The 14,460-nt window shown below is 38.3% G+C and overlaps 1 protein-coding gene across 2 annotated transcripts in view; it reads left to right on the forward strand.

Moving 5' to 3' along the window:
- Kcnn2 (potassium calcium-activated channel subfamily N member 2) overlaps positions 1-14,460 on the forward strand; it is a 132,272-nt gene that overhangs the window by 32,723 nt on the left and 85,089 nt on the right. The gene's annotated exons all lie outside the window — the stretch shown is intronic.

The raw sequence follows: 14,460 nt of genomic DNA on the forward strand, positions 1-14,460 counted from the left end.
CACTTCATTGTTTACTAAGCAAAATACATTTATGAATGGCCTATAGAAAAAGCCACTTAATGGGTGGTGAGTATGGTTATAGGACTCTGGTAGGAAATTCAAGGTGAAATTAGCATATGAGAGATAGGAATGTTCCTTACTCTTGTATAGAAACCTTACCCTTGTATAGAAACAAAATTTCACAACTTCACCATCCATATTGTGACAGGGTAAATCTCATTGTAGAACTCTTCCCTCCTCTTCATAGATTTTCTTTTTATTTTCTCTGGAATAAATAGTACTTCCTTTCCTTTCCTTTGTTGTTTTGGTTTTTTGTTTGTTTGTTTGTTTGCTTAGATTTTTTTTTTTTTTTTGGCTTCTGGCTCAGTTTTGTTTTTCTTACAATGGAATCATCTCTAAGCCTTACCTCATTCTGTAAGCCTCCTTCTTTCTCTTAAAATATATTGAGCTTTCCTACATTTTCCCCTTGAAACAGTGGCTTTTAGAACCTTTTTCTCTTGCTGTATCATGTTGGAGAGGTTTTGTTGTTTGGTTTTCCTGTGTGTGTGTGTGTGTGTGTGTGTGTGTGTGTCTGTCTGTCTGTCTGTCTGTCTGTCTGTCTATGTGTATGTGTGTGTGTAGTACCTCTTATTTTTTACTTATGCTTTTATTTATTTACTGTGGGTGATCACATTTTGTGATCATTTCTAAGAAAATGCAGTATGTGAGAGAATGACCTTGACAACATGGCAGTCTGTATTCCCAGATGATGTTAATGAACAGTGTGGCTAGATACAAATATTCCAGATTGGAAAGTCATTCTTCAGAAGAGTGAAGGATTTCATTTCCCTTTGTGTTCAGAGTCCCTCAGTCTGATTCCATTCTCATTTTAATCTTTTTTTTTCCCCTTTCTGAAAGCCTCCAGGATTGGCATTCTAAACTGTACGAGGTTATGAATCTGTTTCAGTCTATGATACTGGGAACTTTCTTGGCCCATTCTGTTGTGAGAATTTGGTTGCACTGTGACAGTCTGAGACTGTTAAATAAAGTTTACCTTGAATCAGGGAGCGGAGCTAGCGACTCACTGACTGGAACTGGCCATAGAGAAGCCAGTAATTTGGATAGAGAAGACACACTGGGAGGAAAGGGTGGGGGCTTGAGACTGGCGTTTCCTTTTGGTTTTGGGACAAGTGAGGAGACATCTCTTGCTGGGTCTCCAGCCAAAAATCAAGGGCAGCTGATTGCTTCTCGGCTTCTCTGACCTAACAGGTTTTCCACCACAAATCTGACTTCTGAGTCTTTGTGGATAAATAGAACGATAGAGACTTAGATTAAGCTACGAGTAGCAGCCATGGCATAGTCCGGCCACTGGACCCAAAGGACCTCCTGGCCATGGCTTGAGTGGTCAGCGGGGTGTTCCCTATGGGACTGTGGGGCTGCAGACAGAACCTATTAAAATATCAATAGATTCATGTATAGCCACTAAGCTGTAAGAACATCACCATTCAGCATCGGGATTCTTGTTCTTCAACGCTGAGAAAGGAAACTGATTTCTTAAAGCTCCTGGATTTTGTTGTGTGGATACCGGTCTCCATATGTTAGTTTTTTAATTTTGTCTAATTTTCTCTCTATGCTATGCTTTCCATGTTGGAAGACAACTTTGGTTTTATTTTTAAGCTTTCTGTTAGGGATTAGGGGCATACCTCAATGGTAGAGCCTTGGCCTAGCAGAGCTGGGCTCTGGATTCAATCCTCATTATGGTGCAAGCAAACAAACACGTAAACATGATTTTGCTTTTGGAATTAACATCCTCCCTGCTATTCATTAAATTCCAGTGTCACCTTTTGACCCCGTGTGCTCATTTGTGTCTGATAGCCTCCCACTTCTCTTGTGCTGTTGTATAGGGTTGTATTTATCTGACAATGTTGAGGGTGCTTGTAGAATTCTTTTCTCTTTGTATTTGGATTGTGTCCCCAAAGATACATTATTTTCTTTTTTTGGCTGCTGTTTTAGAAGCTTTCCTGAAATGCTTGGGTGTCCTTGGCTGCATGCTCATACTGAGGAGCTCATGTGAAAGAGTCAGTTGGAAGCTTTAGGTTTCTGTCTAGAACTGGCCAACTGTGGCCTTCACTGGGGGGAGATTTGGCTGACAGGAGGGACTGGCACATTTCATATATCCTCTGAAAATCTGACCACCCCATGAGCTCATCATTGGAGCCAGAGTATGGATGGTTTCTTTGTGGGAATTCCTGTGAAAGCAGGGGCGTTCTAGTCAGGGTGTGTTCGAAACCACTCACTCAGCCAGTTCACAACCCTGCTCTGCTCTCTCCTGACTACCGAAGTCCAGACTCCTACAGGCCTGGCTAAGAGCAGCTCTCATTCCCAGAGCAGAAGACAGGGTTATGTATCTGTCTCTGTGTAGCCTTTGGCTATCTCTCCATTTAAAGCTTGGCCATGTTCCTACCTGCAGTGGGCCAGTGTGGACCATGCTGGAGTCATATGGGGGCAGCTCCCCAGTGTCCTGAGAGCTGCTATTGTTTAAACTCTGATCTAGAGTTCTGCTTTCTTGAGTCAGTATGAGATCAGCTTTCTGATATATTTACTTCTGTGTTGCCTGCCACTCACTCATTTCATCTTTATGGATTTATACTTTTTTTTTCTTATTTGCTTAAAGTTATCTATAGTCATTCTTAGAGGGTTAAAAGAAGGAGCCACAAGGAGCATGCATGCTGGGTGAGTTCATCTGCTTTTCTACAAATTTGTCTGTGGCGAGGCTTTAAAATCATGCATCTAAATCTTTCTGGAACTTCTCTACCTGAGTATAGGTATAGCGTTTGAGGGATTAAAGTGTTCCCTTTGTTTTTGGTTAATTTTTGCTATATTGGGAATCAAAACCAGCATTAGTTAAACAAGCATTCTACTACAAAGCTCACTTCTCTAGTTCCCAAAATGCTCTTTTTAAAGAAAGGTAAACTGCTTAAGGTAATGCTTGTCACCTAGCAATCATGGTATTTGTGGGCTTATGATATTTTCTGCAACAGATGCACCTACCAAGTTGAAGAATGACTATTAAAAACTTAGTACACATACCTATTCAGATTCTAAGGATTAAACCAGTATTTCTGCCTAGCAGTGTGACTATGGTGGGTAAAAGCATCCTTACTAATATTTGCATGAATTTGGGTGGTCTCTACTATGATTGTTTCCAAAGACTAATTTAAGTCACCTCAAAATTGCTCACCTGCCATGCGTTTTCTTTTTTTTTTTAAATGGCTCATATCATCATCTTTACCCTAAGTATAGAAATTCTGGGGCAAGATGTGCCCACTGACAGCAGAGCAGCCCAAAGGATATGTGTTTTTGTTGAGCTTGAACTGTGAGATGACAACCATTCCTCTCTTCATCAACAGGCAAGGGAAAGAGAAAGTGTCCCTTGCACCATGAAAAGGAGTCTACAGGCAGGAGGAACAGAAGCGAATCAACAGATCTTTGGTTTTTGTGGGAAAGGAGACAAATGCCAGGCTCAGGATTGCAACCGCAAGAATGAGTCACAGCTTGCAATTTGGAGGGTGGGTGACCCCAGGCTAGGCACATTACTTACTGCTCCTTGCTCATATTTCTTCATTTGCAAGCTAAATGGTTTCAGTAGTTATTATTTAGCTTAACATTTTATAATTACACAAATGTGAAAAGACATAAAATCATTACCCAACACTTTGATAGAGTTTCCACAGCTGAATTTTCTTTTCAGCAAATTTCCCATTTTGCTTTGGAAAATCTCCAGATTGTGACTTTTAGATGCAAAGATATGTATCTGTTGGGACTGGGCTCCACTACTCTGCATCTTGATTGGTTGTGGTTTTCTGTAATGGTCTCTCTGTTGGAAAGGGAAGTTTCCTTGATGACGGTGATGCCTACATTCATCTGTGGGTATAAGGACAAACATTTAGAATGTAGTTAGGGATTATTCTGGTTCAGTAAAGTGGCTGTTGTAGGTCTTCCTCCAAGATTGTGTGTCCTACAAATGTCATAAGCTACAGCCAAAAAATATCCACCAGCACGGCTCTCCAAAATTAGAGCTGAACAAGGACAATAGACATTCTGATGTGCACAGGGAAAAACCCTGAGGCCTCAACCCTACACAAGGAACTATAGGCAACTAAGGAATGCTGAGAGCCAGAGAAATAGCCTTCTCTGGGAAGATCACACCAATTGGTTATCTAATACCACTGGCCATCTCTAGGAAAACACATACAAGTAGTATTATACAGACCGAGCAGGCTGTATTTAAGAATATTTATGTGTATACATATACATATATGTATGTGATAACAATTAATGAAAGAAAAGGCCACTATTTTGAACGAGAGCAAGATGGGGTGAATGGACAAGTTTGGAGGGAGGAAAGGGAAAAGTAAAATTATACAATTACACTATGGCTCAAAAAATAAAATTTAAAATCTGCAAAGATACAGAAATTACTTCACAAAGTTTCCATCTTAAATATTACTGCACAAGCCGGCCTTTTTCTCCTTGATGCTGGCTTGCCTCTGTCTCTCTCTTCCCCTTCTTCCTTTGTCCTTTCCTTCCTCCTTTCTTCACTCCTTCCCTCTCTAACTTCCTCCATTTTTTCTGCTTTCCCTCCTTCCCATCCATTTCCCTTTGCATCTCTAAGTATATACTGCTTCACAGAAGCAGAACTCCCTTATTCTTTTGGTCTAAGTGAACCACACTGTCTTATCTTTGGCCCATCTAAGTATCCTGTCTACATTAAAGGAAGATATTTTGTATCAAATAGAAATGTAGACCAATTTCTAAACAGTCTTATTAAACAAGAAGCACAGAGCCAAACACAGGGGTAATAGCCGAAGAGATCAGAGAAATAGCTAATAGCCACAGTTAGCCTTAGCTTACCACCTCACTGTCGCTTCCCCAGAAAGAGCTTCTTCCAGCCTAAACTGCTTTTATTACCTTCCTGTTCTGCCTAAGCCCAGCCACATCACTTTCTCATCATTGCCTGCCTATACAGACCTCCAGGTCTCTATGGTTGGTACTGGGATTAAAGGTGCATGTCACCACACTTGGCTGTGGCCTTGACCACACAGAGAGTCTGCCTGCCATGTGATCAGATTAAGGGCGTGGGCTACCACCGCCTGACTACTGTTTATGGCTCATTATGTGACCTCTGATCTCCAGGCAAACTGTATTTATTAACATGCAAATAAAATTACATTTCAGCACAAATAAAATACCACCACATAGAAATTCTCCTTTTAATTAGTTATAAGAATTTTAAGAACATTTAGAGGCTGGAGATGTGCCCGTGGCTGTTAAGTGTACTGTATATTGCTGTTGCAGGAGACCCAAGTTTGGTTTCCTGCAGCCACGTCACGGGGCTCACAACCAACTGTAGCTCAAGCTCTGGAGCATCTGATGCCTTCTTTTGGCCTCTTCAGGTACCTGCACTCATCCACATACAGACAAACACATGGAAGCATAATTAAAACTAAGACAACCCTTTTAAAAATAATTCTAAGAATATTTTAAGATGAAGAGAGTCAGACAGCTTTCTGGAAAAGTTGTGTCGATCCCTGTCCTCCTACCAAGCACAGAGTTTCTAGCAGTTTCTTGTAAGTGTTCTTCTTTATTGATGGGGAAGGCAACTATAGGAGGCATCTATTTTTCATTCCTGGTGTATTGTGTGTTCAATATTTATTTGTATGTGAATGTAAATGTATATGTATATATTGTACTATGTATATACTATGGATGTGTGTATTGTATAGATAGTATGTATATATAATACGTGATTTATAATTATAAAATTTATATCTTTATACTTTGTATATGTATGTCTATACATATATATGCTGGTATTTATTGACTCATTTATTTGGGTGAATGATAAGTAAAAAGCAGAGAAGTCAGAACTCTAGTATTATTTCGTTTGCCTCATTGGTTAGTCAACCTCTACCTTCAGCTAAATGAGAGTAATCACCACACTCTGGTTCGGGTATAGTTTTGTGTTCAAGTGAACATCTTTACTGATGCAAGCCAAGAAGTGTGACATCATCCTGGCAAATGATCTGACATTCAAAATGGCTCAGACCTGGACATTTCATCAGGATACGTTGGGAGAAACTTCAGGGGAACTTGAGAAGCAGAAGAAACTGGAACACCCAAGCTTAAGTCCCTGGACTTTGGGGAGTACCCAGTCCCCGTCTGCACCTCCTCAGATTTCTTTAGTTTTGTAGAAATAGCCTCCTTCATGGCCAGGTTAGCGTGTGTCAAGAGATGCTGTTCCTGAGAGTTTATCGTAACTTGACAAGCTCCGTACGGGGGCTGGTGCTGTGTCACACTGGGGAGACCCCCTTGTCATTGCCTTGCTTTTATTGCTGTTGTCATCGCCATCAAGGTCTGAAGAACAACTAGCGTGTAAATATGCATGAGGAATTCCAAGAGGGAAAGTGATACTGGCTTGTCTGCATCTTCTGAGACACGTTCTTGGTGTATGTTAGTTCATTAATACTGATGTTTTAGAGACTGGGAGGTATTACAACCTTCTGCAGTTTAAGAGTCAAGTGAAATATTTCTGTGTTCAATATATTCTTTTCTTCTTTTGATGGAACTTTAATAATCTTGAAGGGAAGACATACTCAAAGACAAATAAATACTGAGCACATGGAGCTAGGGATTCTGGTGCCAGTGTTTCCAAGTAAAAGTCACACTGTGCTACTGTCATAAATCAGAGGAGTCAGGAGTGTTTCTGTTGCTGGGGAAAGGGCCATGTAGTTAGGATATCAATGGCCAAATAACCCCATACTCTGATTTATTCATTGTCTTTTCTATAAACACATTTAAATAAATAAACTCATATACGTTAGTTGAGAGGGAGATATTTTGGAAAATCACTTTGAAATGGTTTCATTTTGAAAGTGGGAGAGTTAAAGAAGCAAAAAGTCAACTTGGGTGTGAATTTCTTCTGGAACTGTGACCAGCATTGTAAACTGGTTGACTAAGTTCCAGCACTAAAACCTAACAGATAAAAATTAACATGGCATTTATTTTTCTAATGATCAAAGATAATATGAGAACCAGAGACTTCCACTTCAATATGCTTATTATGTTAATAAGTATGTTCTAATATTACCCCAATCGAGTACATATTTATATTCTACTCTGTGTGTGATAGTTTCACTAATAGTCATTTACAATATATTTTCAAAAGTTTTGTTTTTAATCACAGAGATGATTTCTCAAATATGCCTGAAACTTTATTCTTATATATTGTCTGGTGGAATATTACAGGCAAATAATACTCCATAGTAAAATGACACACAGTGTAAGTTTTATGCAAATAGCTGTCTTCTGACATCAGTGTATTGAATGCGTTGTTGAGGGAATCTCCTATCAAATAGAATACCTCTGGTCCAGGGACACACACCAGTAGGATGTCCTGAAGAAAAAGAGCATTGTGTTTTGTAATTAGATAGTCTTTCATCCTTTTATCCCTAACTTATAGATGATATATGGGATTCCACTGTCTATTGGTTTTGGGCTCTGAATCATGTCCATTTATACTCTTATTCATGAGAACCCCAAAAGTTAATTGTTAATAGCATCTAGTGCATCAGTTCAGCGTTACACTGATCCCCTTTCCTGACTGCCTTAGTCTGTATATTCAAGATCATTCATTGTTTACCCTTTGGAGAGCATTATTTAAAATGATGCTAATGGTAGGTTCCATTTGTAGTTGGAATTTTCCTTGGGTCGCCAACCAGCTCCCAAATAAAGACATGGAGACTGAATATTAATTATGAATGCTCGGCCTTAACTTAGGCTTGTCTCCCTAGCTCTTTTAACTTTTTAATGTGTTTCCATTCATTTACATTTTGCCTTGGGGCTTTTTCACCTTGCTTTCTTTCTGCATGTTCTACTTTCCCTTTTCCTCTGCATCTGTCTAGCTGGCCCCTGACATTTCCCTGCCATCTCCTTTTCTTTCTTCCTTGAGCCTAAATTCCTCCTCCTACTTACTCTCCCTGCCTGAAAGTTCTGTCTATACCTCCTCCTTTGCTATTGGCCATTCAGCATTTTATTAGACCAATCAGGTGTCTTAGGCAGGGAAGGTAAAACAGCAACACATCTTTACATAGTTAAACAAATGTCCTGCAACGTAAACAAATGCAATATATCTTTACGTAATTAAACAAATGCAGCACGTGTTTGCATAGTTAAACAAATATTCAGCAACAGGTTTCAACATGAGATAACTGCATTTGGTGTGTATACATGGCTTGGATTGTAGTCTTCACTTCGCTTTTTCCAAACGAGTTTGAACTTTTACTTTCCACTCTCATGTGACATATTCCAACTTTTGGAAGAGGAAGGATAAATGGAATATGGATGTCTCACCTGTTCTATTATGGTTTTTATTCTTAATATAGGATTATATGCAGGGGACTATAATGGAGATCTACATTTTACCATGCTGGCTCATTTTCCCAATTCATCAGCCAAGATTTTATATTTTCAGGAGACTCACCCAGAGGACTGCTGTCTTTAAAGCCCTGGCCTTTAGGGTTTCCTGGTTTCTATCTCTTTTGCTTAAATTTGAAACATGGCACTTCTGATGGAATTTCTTTAATATATTTTAAAAGTGTCATTAACTATGCCTTCTGATACTAGGCAAATATGCTCTGGCACTTAGGTTTGTTACAGAGTACTGGATAATTATATTATTTTTCACCTCTCCAACTTCCAGCTGTTGCTAAGTCAACACCAAGCCTTTCATCAATGAATTTGTAATATGTGGTTGATGGTAATGTAATACTTTGTTTACTTCCAGGGTCTGATTCATACAATACACTTATAGCATTTTCACACTTATGAATGAGTCACAGCTTTAAAATGGCCCTTCGAGTTAGAAAAGTCTGCACTTTAGAAGCTGTCAGCATGCATTGGTGACTTGCAAAGCCTCAGTGCCTAGTGTTATTTTCCCAAATAGAATGGTCGTTAAAGTCTTTAAAAAGAAAAGCATGGCCTCAAGCTCCATTTTCTCCTCATCCCTATATAGATGTATTTGGGGGGAAGGAGTTTATCTTCAAGGTAACAAGCAAGAATAATATTTGGAGCAGGGAGCTTTGATGTTCTCGTCTCAAGAATAAGGGTTGAAAAATGTCTCAGAGGTTCTTAAAGCCACCACAACTCAAAGTTGAACAGCGTAGGCATCCAACCTCAGTGGACACCTGACATAATAGTTCATAGCAAGCTTATCACTATCACATCCATGCTCAAGTCCAGATCTTATGAAGTATGAGCTCTGTCTTCTTCCCAGATTTGGGAAATCCCTGAAGTTCTATCCAAGTAGAATGTGTGTGCAAGGTATATACATGAAGGTTTGGTCAGGGAACTCATGCAGTTCAGTTTCACTGGACCACTTTGTTTTTTATGAAACTTAATACCTTTCTTAGACCCCAGGTTGGATTGGGGGTAAACAGTGTTTATTATTTGTCCATAGATTTTTTTGTATTCTATTTCTGTTTTGGTTTCTTGTTGTTGTTATTGTTATTTTTAAGTTCTAGGCATCAAACCCAGGCCCTTGACCATGCCAAGTGGTGTCTATTTTAGAGCTATACACATACCAGAGCATCTTATTCTTTGATATTTGATGCTGTATTACTGTAAACTTGTATTAAAATAGAGGAGGAAAATTTTAAGACAAAGTTGCTTCCCATGCAATAAAATTTACACATTTGGGCATGCTCCAAGTTTAGACAAATCTGCCTCATATTGCTAACAGTCAACTTTTATAACCTTAATCCATTAATGAAGTTATTCACTGTTAAGAGATAGAGAATGAGGCCTTTGTGTTCTATTCCATAGCTGCTGTTAGGTAATAAAGCACCTACTGGGTGTCAGGAAGTCTGCTTAGCTCTTTTCAAATAAAGAGAGGCACGATCTACTTCTCTACTAGTTGCTAGCCTGGCAGGACAACATCTAGTTCATGAATGCCTCTTGGATCCCAGGAAGGCCACAGTCCTTGAACTTCTGCACCCTGACAGTTGCAACTCTTCTTGGTCCCTGTGTCAAAAACCCCCATGGATAATAAATACTCTGATTGCTGCCAAATTCCCAAGAACGCTGGACAAAGCCCAGTAATGAGATATGGAAATTTAGTGTGATGCTGAAATCAAAGTTACTTTGATCTGCTATTATTCAATGCTTAGTGAAAAGTACAGAATAATAATAAAAAAAAATAGAACTTAATTATCAAGAGTTTCAGCATAATTTTTGGCTAAAGTATATAAAAATGAGTATTACACAGCACTCATTTTAAAAACAATTTTAATGAAGCATAATTTATGTGTAATAAAATCTACCAATTTGGATGATTTAGTGCTGTGGCCTGGTGCAGCCACACCACAATACAGCCTATGAAGACAGATTTGCCTTTCTGAAGCATTCAGATCAGATAATATAGTTGAAAACCCTGTATTTATAGGTTTCTCAACACACCAGGGGCCACAAACGTTTATAAAACCTGTATCAGCATCAAGTTGGTACAATTTTTCCCATTATTTTTCTTTATCAATATAACATAACTATATATATATATATATATATATATATATATATTTGTGTTGTACTACATGTTAAGAGTAACCTAGAGATAATTTAAAACCTACAGATTGCTATAGATGCTATGCAAATACTATGACATTTTATGTAAGAGACATTGAGTACCCATGGACTGTGGGTATCCACTAAATATGACATATCATTTCTTGCATTTGGCTTCTTTTACTTTGCCTAAACATGATATTTATCTCTGTTACAGTGTGTCTGACAGTTGCTCCTTTTTATTGGTGAACAGTGTTCTATTATAAGAACATTTTATCCGACTGTTGATCACCTGATGCACATTTAGATGGTTTCCTGGTATGGGTATTATGGGTAGGGTTCTGTGAATTTTTGTACAAAAGTCTCTATGTAAACATGCATTCTGACCCCAGCAAATATATCTGAATGTGTATCATTTTATATTCCTGCAGCAGTGAACAATATATGAGAATGTATGAGGAGTCTAGATTCATGATATACCTAACAATATTGTTAGTCATTAGCACATACATATGAATGGCAATATTTTATGTGTAAATAGTTATATTTTCATATTAATTTGTATATTGGATATAGATAAATAGCATTGGCAGCCATGTATATGAGCACACATACATAAATATATGTATATAAAGAAAAGTACATATATAAATTATATACATTTACTTACACAATATTATAGCCATCCTAAAAAGTAAAAAGTAGCTTGATATTATGTATATAATTTGCAGCCCTCTAGTGAGTAGTGATTTTGAATACCCTTTAGTGAACATTAGCTCTTTGTAAGTCTTTGAGAAAATAGCTATTCATTTTTCTCACTGGATTTTAAATAGGTTCCTTTGTTTTAGTATAATTTAAGAGTTCTTTATGGAGTTTACTTATTAGTTAATTATCAGAAACATGGTTTATACATGTTTTTGTGGTTTATTTTTAAACTTCTCTTCTCATTTCTTTGTAAGTATGTCAAAGCCATGCAGATTACCTTCTTCTGAATCAGTCTTGCCTCCACTTCTAAGACAATACAGGAAAAGAAACTCAGAGGTCTATCACCCACAGATGGACTCCTTGAAGACACCCACTCTCTTATTGAATTCTCTTTCCTCCAGGCTGTCCTTTCCCTGTTCTAAAGTCTTTCTAGAAACCATATTTTCTAATGTTATAAAAGAGAGGAAGGAACAGAGGAGATTTCCTTTCAGTGCCACTAAGGATCTTCCCATTGAATTGATGATGTTGACAGCTATGGGACGTGAAGCCAGAATATGTCACACCATCACTTAGGGTGGAAAACACTCCTGACTTGTCTTCCTTGGCGGATACTTAATGTTATTGTTTTCTTTTCCATTTGAAGCAATAATTCATTTTGATTTGTCTTCTGCTTTCATGACCAATGGCCAGATGTCTAATGTGCTTCCAAGATGTAGCTAGCTAGACATCGTGAATAGTTATGCTCCTCCTCCTCCTCCTCCTCATTGTGTGCCTTGCTGAGTTTCTGACAGCCTATGCTTAGGACTTTAAAAGGGGTATGCTCTAGCTGTGGGCTACTGTTTGGCTAGTTGGAGCATCAGCAACAGATCAGCATAGTATAATACAGAGAGATGCACCATATGCTTTGAACATGTGGTAGTACCGATTCCATGTTGGCATAGATGGAAGATGCTTGGGTGATTGCTGCCTGGTACCTGTGCTTTCGGGACTCTTCTCTGGAAGTTGTCTTTTGAAAACTTTGTGCATTCAACAAAATGTGCTGTTTTGGTTTTCTAAATTATACTTGATAAACTAGCAAAAAGATGCATTTTTTTTTTTTTTTTTTTGGTTTTTCGAGACAGGGTTTCTCTGTGTAGCTTTTCGCCTTTCCTGGAACTCACTTGGTAGCACAGGCTGGCCTTGAACTCACAGAGATCTGCCTGGCTCTGCCTCCCGAGTGCTGGGATTAAAGGTGTGTGCCACCACCGCCTGGCTAAAAAAGATGCAATTTAAGATGCAATTTTGCAGACTTTTTGGTGTCTATATAACACCTTTAGAACCTCATTTGAAAAGTCATGTAGCAGTCACAGTATGTTAATATGAAAGTCACAAAGCAAGGCCTAAGTATCAGAGCCATTGTGTTTAGCAGAAAGTATCTTTTCTGTCAGTGATCATGGTAAAAGTTAAATTTGATGACCTACTTTCTTTAATGAGATCAAGGGGGTACATGGAAGGGGCTGTAGAGAGGAAACAGAAGGGGGTAAATGTTGTAATTATTTTATAATCTCAAAAAGTTTTAAAAATTGGTTTCCAATAATCCATGTGGTCACACTTACTAGTCGTTATAAGCATTCTGTGTTTGAACAAAGCTGTGCTACCTATCTATAGAATCCAGTTAGGATACTGTTACCTCAACAGAGTAGTGTTTAAACAAAGCAATACTGACACTGTCCTTAGAATTTCTAACATGCTGTATTTCTGAGAGTAGACAATGTTTACTACTGTTGTTATACTTATATGCCTACTGTATTCTCATTGTTATTTTTTTAATTATACACAATTATGGGGCACATGTATAGCACATGTATATAACATAAAGAACAATTTGAGGCATTTATATTTCTCTGTATAAATATTTTTTCTAAAGTTTGATTAATAGAATAATTACACATTTATGAGATTCAGTGTGGCATTTTCAGCACAGTTATATAATATGTACTTGTCAATCAAGCTAATGAATGTTTACATCTCTTTATCACTACTTTGAGCATGGAGTGCTCATGTTCTCTCTCCTAGGTATTAAGTATGCAGTAAATAACTATGAATTATCGTGACCCTATTGTGTCATGAAACACCACAACTTTTGTACTTCTTTCTGTATTTTGTTCAATTTCCCCACACCCTGGTTACCTAAACCCCGCTAAGTCTTTGGTAATTGCCATTCTCTATTCAGGTTGGTGTTTTTAGCTTCCATGTAGGAGAGAGAACATGAGGTATTTGTCTATTGTATCTGACTTATCACCTGCACAGTTCACACTAGATACAGCATAGAATAAAATGATGTTTTTCTGTGGATAAAGGGTAAAGAAATGTGCTATACAGAGCAATATCATGCTGTTCAGCCACAAAATGAGACTCTATTAAACAAATGAATTATAGAAAATTCAGAGGTTTCCGTGAAGTGAGAATTCACATTGCTGTTTCCTATTCCCTTCTAAAGACGCTCATTTTTGTAATATCCTGTGACAGGTTCTATTACTCGTCTTACCCACTACTTTAGTATCATCCAGATCCCTCATCTCACAGTCCTACTGAGGTCATTGGTTTATTTTGATGGGGCAAGTATTTGGTAGGCATGTGGTAACTGATGATTGGATAGGGAAGAGAATGAAGATGCCATGTTGGAAATGTCCCATGTGGTCTGTAGAGCAAGGAAGATTACTGTAGTCACTAGCCAGCAGTATGTATTCAAAACTTTCATCTGGGGCCCATGAGATGGCTTAGTGATAATGGTACTTACTACCAAGAGTTCTATCCTTAGGAGCTACATAGTGGAAGGAGATAACCACCACACACAAGTTGTCCTCTGATTCCCACACATACATCAGGGTGTGCACCCTGCACCCAGTAAATAAATGTCATAGAAAATACCTTTCTAGAGGTCCTATTAGTTCAGTTTGGTGGTGTTTTTTGAGTGCCAATTGTGTCTTTCACCTTGGGCAGATAGAGGTAAAAAGCTGTAGCTCCATCAATCGCCTTGGTGAAAAAAACAAACAAACAAAAAGAAAACACCCTACCTGGTACCATCTTGATCCCCCGTGGAGCTCTTTAACAGACTTCATCATGTACAGAAGTACATGTCCTCTACCAGGTCAAGAATAAGACTAACTAGTGTAT

The sequence above is a fragment of the Peromyscus leucopus genome, chromosome 19 (assembly GCF_004664715.2).
Source record: "Peromyscus leucopus breed LL Stock chromosome 19, UCI_PerLeu_2.1, whole genome shotgun sequence".
Classification (NCBI taxonomy): Eukaryota; Metazoa; Chordata; class Mammalia; order Rodentia; family Cricetidae; genus Peromyscus; species Peromyscus leucopus.